The sequence below is a fragment of the Kogia breviceps genome, chromosome 16 (assembly GCF_026419965.1).
Source record: "Kogia breviceps isolate mKogBre1 chromosome 16, mKogBre1 haplotype 1, whole genome shotgun sequence".
NCBI lineage: Eukaryota > Metazoa > Chordata > Mammalia > Artiodactyla > Physeteridae > Kogia > Kogia breviceps.
Window position 1 is genome coordinate 32594348 of NC_081325.1, and position 14874 is coordinate 32609221.

Below are 14874 nucleotides of genomic sequence, written 5' to 3' on the forward strand. Positions count from 1 at the left end.
TCTGTTTTAAATGAGATTATCTACCAATAGGGGAATACGTGACTATTTCACATTATTATATCATCTCTCCTTTATGATGACTGTGACTAGTGACTGGTGTGCCTATTAAAAAAATAAAAGGTAATACTAATAAAAACATTCTAATTTAATTAAAAAAAAATTTGTACACTGGAGTAACTCTCACAAAATGCACCCAGAAACACAGAACGGTATATATCAAGCACGAATGTAATATTTTCAAAACCACTGACAAGATATATTCAAAAGCTCTGCAACATAACAGTCTAGGAGCATTGACATTTTAAATAGTAATCAAAATACAGGATCAACAAGGGCTGGTATAATTTTAGAAAAACACTGCTTAGAACTACTCTGAGTTTGCTGTGAAACAATTAAAACTCTTAACCATCATTTAAATGTTAAAAATTTATAATATATGGGGTACAATTTTTAAATTTAAAAATTTTAATCTATATGCATTTATTTAAGCTGCAAGCACTTTCTTAGGGGCCTACTTTACAGTTTGCACAGAGGGTAGCCATCTGTCAACCAGCCACCTTCAGTGCCATCCAGTGATCCATGGTGGAAGGAACCTGTGGTCTCTGTTGCTTCATCTAATTCCAAGTCCTGCAGTAATTTGTCACCCAACAGCTCACTCCTCCTGGTCCAACCAAGGCCAAGTCTGACTACTCACTCAGACCCTTTGGGACAAATCTTACTTTTTGGCTATACTTAATAATGAATATTATATAACGAAAATACTATCGTTATAGAACTAAACCTCCCACAAAACCCATAATGGTTACATTATGTTTCCAGTTACCTATGCAAGAGAAACATTGGTAACTTTTCCCTATAACCATAAACCCACCTCAATATTACCACCATTGAGTTGATAGCAACAAAGAGAATTATAGTTATAGGAGGATAAATCTTCCAAAGTGCTAGCCTCTGAGTTCCAAGGGTAAAAACAAAACAAAACACCAATTATTAAAATGACAGTCCTATATGTCACTAATCATATTGAACTTTTAATCTCTAATCCATCTCTACAGAGAACACTAAACCACACAGGGAAATTTAACAGCAGAAAGAAAGAAAAATCAATAATTACTGAACTGGCATATACCAGGCAGTAGCCAGGTCCCTTATATATTCATCTTCAGACTCATAACAATCTTTTATGGTTGGAATTGTTATTTCAGTGTTATGGTGAGGAAACAGGCTTAAAGGTCAAGGTTATGTTGTTGGCTACCTTCCTGACACCATGCCGCCTGTGGTGAGGAAAAACTCACACTCAACTTTCCTCCCTTTAAAGAATATTATTGAACATAAACCACTCTAACAATGTCCTAAAACTTTAGAGAAGGTACTGTGATAAGTCCTTGTAACAAAGCTAAATTCCTCTTGTTCTAAATTCTATCTTTGAATAGCTCAAAAAGAAAATCAAAGCTGTCTAGCACTTGACAATCCATCCAACTTTTCAGAAACATAGAGAGCATTTTATTCAAGGAAAAGCATTATAAATTATAAACACCAAAGAGTTCCTGGCCTAAATAAAACAGACTACCTAATCCTATTCAGTTACTGAATGTGAAGTGCTAAAAGAATTAGCTTAATGCCATGAGCCTGTTAAGATGATACCAGGAAGAAAGGAGATCACCATAACCAAGTTTCGAAGTCAGATGGTACTGTCTTCGAATAATATCTCTTAAAGACAAACTCTGCATGTACTATACAGTATGTGTAATTGAGATACCTTTGATAGTGAAATGTTGAGAAAGGCAGAAAAAAGTAGTATTTGTTTTCAAAAAGTAATTATTATTTGTTAAATTCTTTTGGTAGACTGTAATCCAATACAGTAACCCTTGGAGCTGTCTTTTTTTTGGGGGGGGGGAGGGGGAAGCTGGGACGAAGTGAGAGAGAAGCATGGACATATATACACTACGAAAGGTAAAATAGATAGCTAGTGGGAAGCAGCCACATAGAACAGGGAGACCAGCTTGGTGCACTGTGAACACCTAGAGGGGTGGGATAGGGAGGGTGGGAGGGAGACTCAAGAGGGAGGAGATATGGGGATATATGTATATGTATAGCTGATTCACTTTGTTACACAGCAGAAACTAACACAACATTGTAAAACAATTATACTCCAATAAAGATGTGAAGAAAAAAAGATAATTTTGTTTAGTTCTAACAGAAGTGAGAAAAAGTGTGGCCAGGTTTTCTTGAGGTGCTTTTAGCATACAAAGCATTTTGATTTCTCCCAGATTAAAGTCTACATATTTGGTCTTGTAGTGTCTAATATTTCTTTTTTTTTTAATTTTTAAATTTATTTTTTTATACAGCAGGTTCGTATTAGTAATCAATTTTATACACATAAGTGTATACATGTCAATCCCAATCACCCAATTTATCATACCACCACCCCCAACCACCGGCAGCTTTCCCCACTTGTGTCCATACATTTGTTCTCTACATCTGTGTCTCTATTTGTGCCCTGCAAACCGGTTCATCTGTACCATTTTTCTAGGTTCCACATATATGCGTTAATATATGATATTTGTTTTTCTCTTTCTGACTTACTTCACTCTGTATGACAGTCTCTTAGATGCATCCACATCTCTACAAATGACCCAAGTTAATTCCTTTTTATGGCTGAGTAATATTCCATTGTATATATGTACAACATCTTCTTTATCCATTCATCTGTCGATGGGCATTTAGCTTGCTTCCATGACCTGGCTATTGTAAATAGTGCTGCAATGAACATTGGGGTGCATGTGTCTTTTTGAATTATGGTTTTCTCTGGGTACGTGCCCAGTACTAGGATTGTTGAATCATATGGCAATTCTATTTTTACTTTTTTAAGGAACCTCCATACTGTTCTCCATAGTGTATGTATCAATTTACATTCCCAACAGTGCAAGAGGGTTCCCTTTTCTCCACACCCTCTCCAGCATTTGTTGTTTGTAGATTTTCTGATGATGCCCATTCTAACTGGTGTGAGGTGATACCTCATTGTAGTTTTGATTTGCATTTCTCTAATAATTAGTGATGTTGAGCAGCTTTTCATGTGCTTCTTGGCCATCTGTATGTCTTCTTTGGAGAAATGTCTATTTAGGTCTTCTGCCCATTTTTGGATTGGGTTGCTTGGTTTTTAAATATTGAGCTGCATGAGTTGTTTATAAATTTTGGAGATTAATCCTTTGTCTGTTGATTCATTTGCAAATATTTTCTCCCATTCTGAGGGTTGTCTTTTCATCTTCTTTATGGTTTCCTTTGCTGTGCAAAAGCTGTGAAGTTTCATTAGGTCCCATTTGTTTATTTTTGTTTTTATTTCCATTACTCTAGGAGGTGGATCAAAAAAGGTCTTGCTGTGAGTTATGTCAAAGAGTGTTCTTCCTATGTTTTCCTCTAAGAGTTTTATAGTGTCCAGTCTTACATTTAGGTCTTGAATGCATTTTGAGTTTATTTTTGTGTATGGTGTTAGGGAGTTTTCTAATTTCATTCTTTTACATGTAGCTGTCCAGTTTTTCCAGTACCACTTGTTGAAGAGACTGTCTTTCCTCCATTGTATATTCTTGCCTCCTTTGTCATAGATTAATTGACCATAGGTGCGTGGGTTTTTCTCTGGGCTTTCTATCTTGTTCCATTGATCTACGTTTCTGTTTTTGTGCCAGTACCATATTGTCTTGATTACTGGAACTTTGTAGTATAGTCTGAAGTCAGGGAGTCTGATTCCTCCAGCTCCGTGTTTTTTCCATCAAGACTGCTTTGGCTATTCAGGGTCTTTTGTGTCTCCATACAAATTTTAAGATTCTTTTCTTCTAGTTCTGTAAAAAATGCCATTGGTAATTTGATAGAGATTGCATTGAATCTGTAGATTGCTTTGGGTAGTATAGTCATTTTCACAATATTGATTCTTCCAATACAAGAACATGGTATGTCTCTCCATCTGTTGGTATCACCTTTAAATTCTTTCATCAGTCTCTTATAGTTTTCTGCATACAGGTCTTTTGTCTCCTTAGGTAGGTTTATTCCTAGGTATTTTATTCTTTTTATTGCAGTGGTAAATGGGAGTGTTTGCTTAATTTCTCTTTCACATTTTTCATCATTCGTGTATAGGAATGCAAGAGATTTCTGTGCATTTATTTTGTATCCTGCAACTTTACCAAATTCATTGATTAGCTCTACTAGTTTTCTGATGGCATCTTTAGGATTCTCTATGTATAGTATCATGTCACCTGCAAACAGTGACAGTTTTACTTCTTCTTTTCCAATTTGTATTCCTTTTATTTATTTTTCTTCTCTGATTGCCATGGCTAGGAATTCCAAAACTATGTTGAATAATAGTGGCTAGAGTGGACATCCTTGTCTTCTTTCTGGACTTAGAGGAAATGCTCTCAGTTTTTCACCATTGAGAATGATGTTTGCTGTGGGTTTGTTGTACATGGCCTTTATTATGTTGAGATAGGTACCCTCTATGCCCACTTTCTGTAGAGTTTTCATCATAAATCAGTGTTGAATTTTGGCAAAAGCTTTTTCTGCATCTATTGAGATGATCATATGGTTTTTATTCTTCAATTTGTTAATATGTTGTATCACATTGATTGATTTGCGTATATTGAAGAATTCTTGCATCCCTGGAATAAACCCCACTTGATCATGGTGTATGATCCTTTTAATATGCTGTTGGTTTCTGTTTGCTAGTATTTTGTTGAGGATTTTTGCATCTATATTCATCAGTGATATTGTTCTGCAATTTTCTTTTTTTGTAGTATCTTTGTCTGGTTTTGGTATCAGGGTGATGGTGGCCTCATAGAATGAGTTTGGGAGTGTTCCTTCCTCTGTAATTTTTTGGAAGAGTTTGAGAAGGATGGTTGTTAGCTCTTCTCTAACTGTTTGATAGAATTGACCTGTGAAGCCATCTGGTCCTGGACTTCTGTTTGTTGGACGCTTTTTTTTTTTTTTTTTTTTGTGATACGCGGGCCTCTCACTGTTGTGGCCTCTCCCATTGCGGAGCACAGGCTCCGGACGCGCAGGCTCAGCGGCCATGGCTCACGGGCCCAGCCGCTCCGCGGCATGTGGGATCTTCCCAGACCGGGGCACGAACCCGTGTTCCCTGCATCAGCAGGCGGATTCTCAACCACTGTGCCACCAGGGAAGCCCCTGTTGGACGCTTTTTAATCACAGTTTCAATTCCAGTGCTTGTGATTGGTCTGTTCATATTTTCTATTTTTCCTGGTTCAGTCTTGGAAGGTTATACGTTTCTAAGAATTTGTCCCTTTCTTCCAGGTTGTCCATTTATTGGCATGGAGTTGCTTGTGGTATAGTCTCTTAGGATGTTTTGTACTTCTGAGGTGTCGTTGTAACTTCTCGTTTTTCATTTCTAATTTTATTGATTTGAGTCCTCTCCCTCTTTTTCTTGATGAGTATCAAGTTTGTTTATCTTCTCAAAGAACCAGATTTTAGTTTTATTGATCCTTTGCTATGGTTTTCTTTGTTTCCATTTCATTTATTTCTGCTCTGATCTTTATGGTTTCCTTCTTTCTGCTAACTTTGGGTTTTGTTTGTTCTTCTTTCTCTAGTCCCTTCAGGTGTAAGGTTTCAATTGTTTATTTGAGATTTTTCTTGTTTCTTGAGGTAGGCATGTATAGCTATAAACTTTCCTCTTAGAACTACTTTTGCTGCACCCCATAGGTTTTGGATCGTTGTGTTTTCATTGTCATTTGTCTCTAGGTATTTTTTGATTTCCTCTTTGATTTCTTCAGTGCTCTCTTGGTTATTTACTAACGTATTGTTTAGCCTCCATGTGTTTGTGTTTTTTACGGTTTTTTCCCCTGTAATTCGTTTCTAATCTCATAGCATTATGGTCAGAAAAGAAGCTTGATATGATTTCAATTTTATTAAGTTTACTGAGGCTTGACTTGGGACCGAAGATGTGATATATCCTGGAGAATGTTTCATGCCCACTTGAGAAGAAAGTGTAATCTGCTGGTTTTGGATGGAATGTTCTGTAAATATCAGTTAAATCTATCTGGTCTATTGTGTCATTTAAAGCTTGTGTTTCCTTATTAATTTTCTGCTTGGCTGATCTGTCCATTGGTGTAAGTGAGGTGTTAAAGTCCTCCACTATTACTGTGTTACTGTCGATTTCCTCTTTTATAGCTGTTAGCAGTTGCCTTATGTAATGAAGTGCTCCTATGTTGGGTACATTTATATGTATAATTGTTATATCTTCTTCTTGGATTGATCCCTTGATCATTATGTGGTGTCCTTCCTTGTCTCTTGTAACATTCTTTATTTTAAAGTCTATTTTATCTGATATAAGTATTGCTACTCCAGCTTTCTTTTGATTTCCATTTGCATGGAATATCTTTTTCCAACCCCTCACTGTCAGTCTCTATGTGTCCCTAGGTCTGAAGTGGGTCTCTTGTAGACAGCATATAGATGGGTCTCGTGTTTTTATCCATTCAGCAAGCCTGTGTGTTTTGGTTGGAGCACTTAATCCATTCACGTTTAAGGTAATTATCAATATGTATGTTCCTGTGACCATTTTCTTAATTGTTTTCGGTTTGTTTTTGTAGATTCCTTTCTTCTCTTGTGTTTCCCACTTAGAGAAGTTCCTTTAGCATTTGTTGTAGAGCTGGTTTGGTGGTGCTGAATTCTCTTAGTTTTTGCTTGTCTGTAAAACTTTTGATTTCTCCATCGAATGTGAATTAGATCCTTGCTAGGTAGAGTAATCTTGGATGTAGGTACTTCCCTTTCATCACTTTACGTATATCATGCCACTCCCTTCTGGCTTGTAGAGTTTCTGCTGACAAATCAGCTGTTAACCTTATGGGAGATCCCTTTTATATTATTTGTCATTTTTCTGTTGCTGCCTTCAATAATTTTTGTCTTTAATTTTTGCCAATTTGATTACTATGTGTCTCGGAGTGTTTCTCCTTGAGTTTATCCTGCCTGGGATTTGCTGAGCTTCCTGGAGTTTGGTGGCTATTTCCTTTCCCATTTTAGGGAAGTTTTCAACTATAATCTCTTCAAATATTTTCTCAGGTCCTTTCTCTCTCTCTTCTCCTTCTGGGACCCCTATAATGCAACTGTTGTTGCATTTAATGTTGTCCCAGAGGTCTCTTAGGCTGTCTTCATTTCTTTTCATTCTTTTTCCTTTATTCTGTTCCACAGCAGTGAATTCCACCATTCTGTCTTCCAGGTCACCTATCTGTTCTTCTGCCTCAGTTATTCTGCTATTGATTCCTTCTAGTGTAGTTTTCATTTATTTTATTGTTCATCTCTGTTTGTTTGTTCTTTAATTCTTTTAGGTCTTTGTTAAACATTTCTTGCATCTTCTTGATCTTTGCCTCCATTCTTTTTCAGAGGTCCTGGATCATCTTCACTATCATTATTCTGAATTCTTTTTTCTGGAAGGTTGCCTATCTCCACTTCATTTAGCTGTTTTTCTGAGGTTTTATATTGTTTCTTCATCTGGAACATAGCCCTCTGCCTTTTCATCTTGTCTATGTTTCTGTGAATGTGTTTTTTTTCCCATGGGCTGCAGGATTGTAGTTCTTCATGCTTCTGCTGTCTGCCCTCCAGTGGATGCGGCTATCTAAGAGGCTTGTGCAAGTTTCCTGATGGGAGGGACTGGTGGTGGGTAGAGCTGGCTCTGAGCTGGTTTTTAATTATTAAAAAGATTAGAGAGGAAACAAAACGCTTATCTCAAGGAGATACCTGTACTCTCATGTTCATTACAGCATTATTCACGATAGTCAAGGTATGGAAATAACCTAAGTGCACATCAATGAATGAATGGATCAAGAAAATGTGGTGTGTATATATTCATATACAACATGTAATGGAATATTATTCAGCTTTAAAAATAAGGAAATCCTGCCGTTTCATCCTGACAACATGGATGAATCTGGAGTCCATCATGCTGCATGAAATAAGCTAGGCAGAAAGTGCCACATGGAATCACTTCTCTGTGGAATCTAAAGAAGAAAAAAAAAAAGAAACTCAGGGAAACAGAGAGTAAAAATGTGGTTCTAGGAGTGAGAGATGGGGGTGGGGAAAACAGGGAAAGATTGGTAAAAAGGGCACAAAGTTTCAGGAATAAAATGAATAAGGTCAGGCAATCTAATGTATAACATGGTGACTACAGTTGATAGTACTGTATTGTATAATCGTAATTTGCTAAGAAAGCAAACATTAAATGTTTTTGCCACAAAAAAAAGAAAGGTAAATACGTGAAATATGTGAGGTGATGGATGCATGAATTAACTCAATGGGGGTGCTGTCGCAATGTATACATATGTGAAACCATCACGCTGTACACTTTAGACATCTTACAGTTTTATATGTCAATTGTAACTCATTAAAGTTGAAAAAAGACTGGAGAAGAGTTTTCCATATATTTTATTACAGCTTCTGTGAGAAGTATTCTCAGCTTCTTCTATCTGTTCTGAAAACAGATACCTCACATTCATATACTTTAATGATAGCGCCACCTCACAAAAAGCTTTTTTCCCCCCAACTCTACTGATAATTTATAGAAAGTATATTTAGAATCCAAACCTGAAACAAGTATACTGTGACAACCACGGATAGTGCATCTCTTTACCTGAGATTTAGCTCACGGTCTGCCTCTGATAAGAAACACATCTTTCTAAAAAGCCCTCAGTTTTCTTTAGTACAAAAACCAGTAGGCTGTTCTTTTTCTGTGACACCCCATATAATGCCTTCCTTCCAGAATATTTTTCCCCTTGAAATTAAGCCATGAAATAAAATGTCCTGCTCGAAAAACAGTGTATTAGTGAAATGGGACCCAGGTATATAATTTGGGCTGAACTGTAGAGTGAATAAAGAGCCATATTCTTACTTAGGGAAAATATCTATCAAATACAACATTTAATATCAGTTCCATGTCACATTTCTAGGTAAAATATCAGTTTACAAATAAGATACTATGATTTGATGAAGAATGTATTAACAAACAATGATACATGTAAGTTATTTAAAAAGGTTGGTACTAAACAAAAAAGTAAAATACGTGAAGTCTGCCTTTGGCCAGTGCTGTCCCTGGTGATGTTCCGTTCCAGGCAATACTTTCTCTCAAGCTGCTCATGCCCCATCTGCTACAGGCATTTCTTTCACATGGGTACCCTGTGAGCTAAACTTCTCTCTACATCTCCTCTTATTCATGTTGGGGAAAGCTGTTTATAGAGCCATGACTTTTGGCTCTTATTGACTTCCTTCTCCTCCCTGGAATACAGAAATGACATGGCATTCCACTAGCCGAACTGGACCAGGGGACAACCTTCAGACTAAAAACTAAAGGATAAAGATGGTAAGCATAAAGACCGAAGGAGATAATCCCTCACCCTCATCCTTTCCAACCTGGGCCTGGAAGAACAGCTCCTGCAAAGAAGGGTCTCAAGAAGAGGGACTGCCATCAATGAAGTGGTGACCAGAGAATATAGCATCAACATTCACAAGCACATCCATGGACTGGGGTTCAAGACGCCTGCCCCTCAGACACTAAAAAAAATTGGAAGTTCTCCATGAAGGAGATGGGAACTCCAGATGTGCGCACTGACATCAGGCTCAACAAAGCTGTCTGGACCAAAGGAATCAGAATGTCCCATACTGGATCCATGTGTGGTTGTTCAGAAAACGTAATGAGGATGAAGACTCACCAAACAAGCTCTATATGTTGGTTATTAATGTTCCTGTCATCACCTTCAAAAATCTACAGTCAGTGTGGATGAGAGCTAACCACTGTCAAATAAAGTTATAAAACTACAAACAAAAAAGACAGGAGTCCAAGTCCCTGATGACATTGTGGAACTTCCATATAAGCATCAGACTGACACCTTTGAATTTTTCTAACTGAAGTATTTAAGTCAATGATATTTGAGTTTTCTCTTATATGCACTTTGAACCTAATCGTAACCAATATGCATTTTTGCTGGGGAAGGGGAAACCGGCTGGTTGGAGGACAAAGGGGAGGGGGATTGTTCACTGCATTTTCTTTTGAAATTCTCAATTTGAACCATGTGAATGTTTTACTTAGCCAAAATTAAATTAAATTAAAATTAATTAAAACATAGATTCTAAAAAAATTAATAAAATACAATGTTTGAAATATTATAAACTATTAACATTTAATGAAAACATTTAGGTTTATTCTATGAAAAAAGTTCATAAAAATCTGGAAATAACTTATCTTAATAAATATGGACAATGTATAATAATATAAACCTCAATAGTTTCTTCTGTAAAATGCGGAAGTACATCAGGCCAGGAAACACTGTCACCTTTGTAACAAAGGCAGGTTCCACATGTGGTTGGTGCTCAAAAATGCTGGCTGAACGAATAAAAGGCTATAAAATATATCACCATCGCAAGGGTTCTCTTCTGTATGTGCCTGTCAGTTATCTATAAAGCTAAATGTATGAGAAAGACTTTAGGCAAACAGAGAGGAAAATGACTAAAATTTTTGAAGCTTAGCAGAACACAGTTATTGGTAGTTATTTAAGCTAGTAAGTAAATATTTTAAGCCCATTTATTTATCTGCCCCAATAACTCATTTTCATTGACTGACTAGCATATGTAACAACCCAAATGAAAGTTTTAGAAGTATTTATGTGGGGTGAAGCATACAGTTGCTGTTAAAGAAGTATTGTAGGAGCTTAGCCCTAATTCCCATGATTTTTATTTTTCTAAGATTTTTACCTTTATTTTTGCTTTATTAAAGCAATCCAAAATAATGCAACTTACTAAATGTATACTTGGCTGAATTTTCATATTGAAAAATTCCACAAATAACTCTCTAAACATTATTTAAGTCAAGATTTTTGAATTATATTTTACATTTATATTATAGCACATCTTTTTTTGTTCTATTTAAGAAAAAAAATCATCCATCTTCCCAGAAGGGATTGTTAACAATTATAACCAACTTATATGAAAATTTGATTAGCAAAGCTCAAGTGGAATTTGCAAGTATGGACTTTTTACTGAAAGAATCCATGAAACTTGCAAAAGATTGATAGTAATGTGTAACTTACTTTGTCACTTTCATTTTTCATGTCTTGGTAATAAATGTTATTTTGATAAATAAAGATGATTTTTATTGCATTTATTGCACTGTGATTTTTATACAACAATGGCTCCTCAAGTAATATAAAAGGAGGAACCATACTTCAGTACTCAAGCTGTTAATTCATGTTTCTTTTAAAGTTATTTGCCAACATTTCCCCAACTGTATAAGAACCAGGTGAATCTATGTTGTGGGTTTCTCTATTTCTTACCAAATGAAAATCCAGTCCTGTAAATAGCCCTATAAGTATTTCTGGACTATCACTAATTCGACCCTATTTGCCTCTCACTATTGCCTTAGGAACCTTTTCGCTTTGGGTCCATTTGAAAAATAATGGTTAATGAAGAGAAAAGAGGATGTACCATAAACCAAAGGAAACTTGGGTGGATTTGCGTATGCCCCACTTGGCATCAATCCAGCCATAACAGTAGGTGAAAAGGGAAGGAATTCCAGTCCCATCAGGTTACTTGCTTGTGTCTGGAGGAACCAAAGCAGAAACAAGGTAGATTAGTTCTGAAAACAGTTTCTGAGCACCATCAGAGTAACGGCCAGAATGGTGCTGGCAGCTCATGCCCTTTCAGGAGCATCAGAAGCAAGGCAAATACTTCTGAATAAAGATACAACCATATAAAGAAGCTTTTACGTTTGACATAAAACTGTTGTCAGAACATTGTCCATAAGACATGTCATTACCCCTGTCAAAGATTCTGTGTTCAAAGCCCTTAGGAATTCAAGGCCAGAAAAAAAAAAACTTGCCACTGTTCAACTGTTCAAGAATTGGTATATGGCCTTACGGACAGAAATACTAATGATCTAACTTACAGAAGGTCCTCAGAAACATTTTCCAAAAAGCAACTGACAGCCTTATGACATCGCCTTTATTGATTTTTCCCTTCTGTAGGGGGCAGATTAATTAATAAGTTGTGACGATTACTTGTAAACAAGGTTATGGAGAACTGACAGTCAACGTCCATTTTAACCACCTACTACAGTGCCTTCCTGTATTATACTGGCTGGAAAGCTAAGAACCATCTCAAAGATCCTCTCGCAGTTTGGATATGATTTGGTTTGGCCAGTCTCCAAGTTGCTCAAGGTTTAGAAAGGTGGAAGTAAAGTAGAGGCCGTGTTTTTGCTGGTTTTGCTCACAAATGTGACTTTGGAAGCATCAGCAAGTTCCCAGTATCTGGTCACTAGTTTTGTGCGTGCTGAAATGGAAGATGGGTATCTGTTATGTTGGGGTAGACAGGGGCCCTGCGCGGTTCTGTAGCTGGCAGTAATGACAGTAGCTTCCAGATCATAGGGGCTTTGTGTCAGGAGTGGCAGTGAGGGTCTAGAGCAGCAGCTTCCCTATTCAGCAGGCAGTTCTGTCTCACAGAGGAGGGAGCAATTGCCTTGATGGCCTGTGTCCTGGCTTTGGATATTATTCATAAAACTCAATCCAGAGTGCTTCTTCAGTTCTCCCAATGATACTGCAATCCATTTAATATGCCATTATAAATACTTTTCTGCTTAAACTGAATTCTGGTCTCAAGCTGAACCTTGATCTAAACACGTGCCAGCACATACATACTCCTTCCAAGAAATAAATTTCCAGGTTGTAGTGGAGGGGAAGAGCAATACAGGGTTCAATGTCTATAGGGAAGGGAGTACTTCAAAATAATGTTCAGGGACTAAAGGATGCTACTCGGCTCTCCCGCACTCAGAATCTTTTGTGCTCTTGGTGACACTGACATGTGTTCAAGGATGAGAGGCCAGTGTTTAAAACAGTTCCTTGATGCAAAGTGTCCAGATTGTTAGTAGAAGTACTTCCAGAATAACATCCAAGATTTAAAACCCCAAGGATAAAAGAACAGTAAGTACAATAAGAACTAAGCTTCTTAGAGTCAGTGAGACCCTACTTCCCAGGACTGTGTTCTGGAAGCTGTAGGCCCCTATTAGTTCCCGGAGGCAATGGGGTATTGAGATACGCTATATCCACTCCCACCATGCAGACATCCAACTTCCCATAAGATGCTATCTCTCTGGCAATTTTAACTGGAAACGTAGCTGTACTCTGTGTGTGTGTGTGTTCTTTCCCCACCAATCCATAGCTCACTTGAAATAGCCCCTTGATAAAGCTTCCTTTTTGGGTTGATTATCATGTACGGCCTATAGCTCCTTTGTTAAGTCTCTCGTTGTTAGAAACTAATGGTTTTTCTATCTATCACCATCAACATCTCAACAAAGGTTAAGAGAAGGAAAAAAAAGACTAAGTTTTTGTGATAAAGGGACAGTTCCCTATTACAGGTTGTGAAGCTTAGCCTGCAGACTGTGGGTAGGGTTGCCAGATTTAGGATAAAAATTTGAATTTCAGGTTAACAATTGTTTCAGATAAATAACAAACAATATCTTTAGTATCAGTATGTCCCACGTAATATTTGGGATATATTTATATAATTTTTTTTTTTTTTTGTGGTACGCAGGCCTCTCACTGCTGTGGCCTCTCCCGTTGCGGAGCACAGGCTCCGGACGCGCAGGCTTAGCGGCCATGGCTCACGGGCCCAGCCGCTCCGCGGCATGTGGGATCTTCCCGGACCGGGGCACGAACCCGTGTTCCCTGCATTGGCAGGTGGATTCTCAACCACTGCGCCACCAGGGAAGCCCCTATATAATATTTTTAAAGTATTTATGGGAAATACTGATATTTAAAAAGTATTCATTGTTTATTGCAATTCAAATTTAACTGACCATCTGTGTGTTTTATCTGGAAATCCTACTTGTGCAAAACTCCTTGCATGCACTACCACTGCAGTGATCTTATTCTATACCAGCTTAGGGGCCTGAGATTGTCTAAAGGATTTAAGACATCTCCAGATAAAACGAAAGAGCTCAGTGTGGATAACTCATGGCATTTTAAATAATGGGGAATAAAGACTAGATTAAATTCTCCATTGGCCTTAGACCCTTGGTATTTCCTGGGTTTTGTTTCCTTGAACCTAGATTCAAGTATTCTCTTGCCCACAGGATGCAGCCCAAGTTTTGGTACTCTAGAACCAGCTCTGCTTCCTTTCTTCCCACTGGCTGTCAGGAAGCTCAGAAATAAAACCACAGTACTGACTTTTCAGTTACTTCTCCATGCTTTAAATAGACAAGGTACCTTAAAATCTTTTTAAAAAGAGAGGGAACATAAAATGCTCACTGAAACAAACGAGCTGGCTTTCCTTTATGGTAGTCATGGATAATCAGTGAAAGAAACAGCTCTAAAAATTACAGACAACAGTTGTCACCTTCCTAATTTTTCCACCTGTGGGGAATAAAACAAAATTATTTCCTTTACTTTAATAGCTATATGTTAGAAATTTGGCTATACAAGTTTTAAAAGAGTGTAGTATCCTATACTATTGCTTCTGTGATGAACGTACAACCCAGAGCAGAAAAGCTATTCCAGAGTTTCAACTTTTATTTACTAAGGCATGTACTGGATTACACAGGGAAGAGAGCAGTATATCAAGCAATTTTGTGTTTTTATTTGTTAAAAGTATTCTGTTGCTAAAGTATGAGAAGTGAAAATGTGGTTAAACTTTGAAATGTAATATATATCTGGAATATAAAATAATTTGCAGCATAGTTAAGTTTTGCTCAAGTCTGGAGAAATAACATGAAAAATTCTCAGACTAGCAGTTTGCTGACTAGAAAATCACTGTATTTTTCAATCAGCCTAATATGGCAGTTGTTTTTCATAGGCAAAGAAAAGCTAAAGGGAGACTTACAGCCTGTAGATATTCGGCCTA

At 37.2% G+C, this 14874-nt stretch overlaps 1 protein-coding gene and 1 pseudogene across 2 annotated transcripts in view; one reads left to right on the top strand and one right to left on the bottom strand.

Annotated features, from left to right (window-relative positions):
• DIAPH3 (diaphanous related formin 3) overlaps window positions 1-14874 on the bottom strand; it is a 565809-nt gene that overhangs the window by 63477 nt on the left and 487458 nt on the right. The window lies entirely within an intron of this gene.
• LOC131743510 (large ribosomal subunit protein eL31 pseudogene) lies at window positions 8821-9799 on the top strand (annotated as a pseudogene).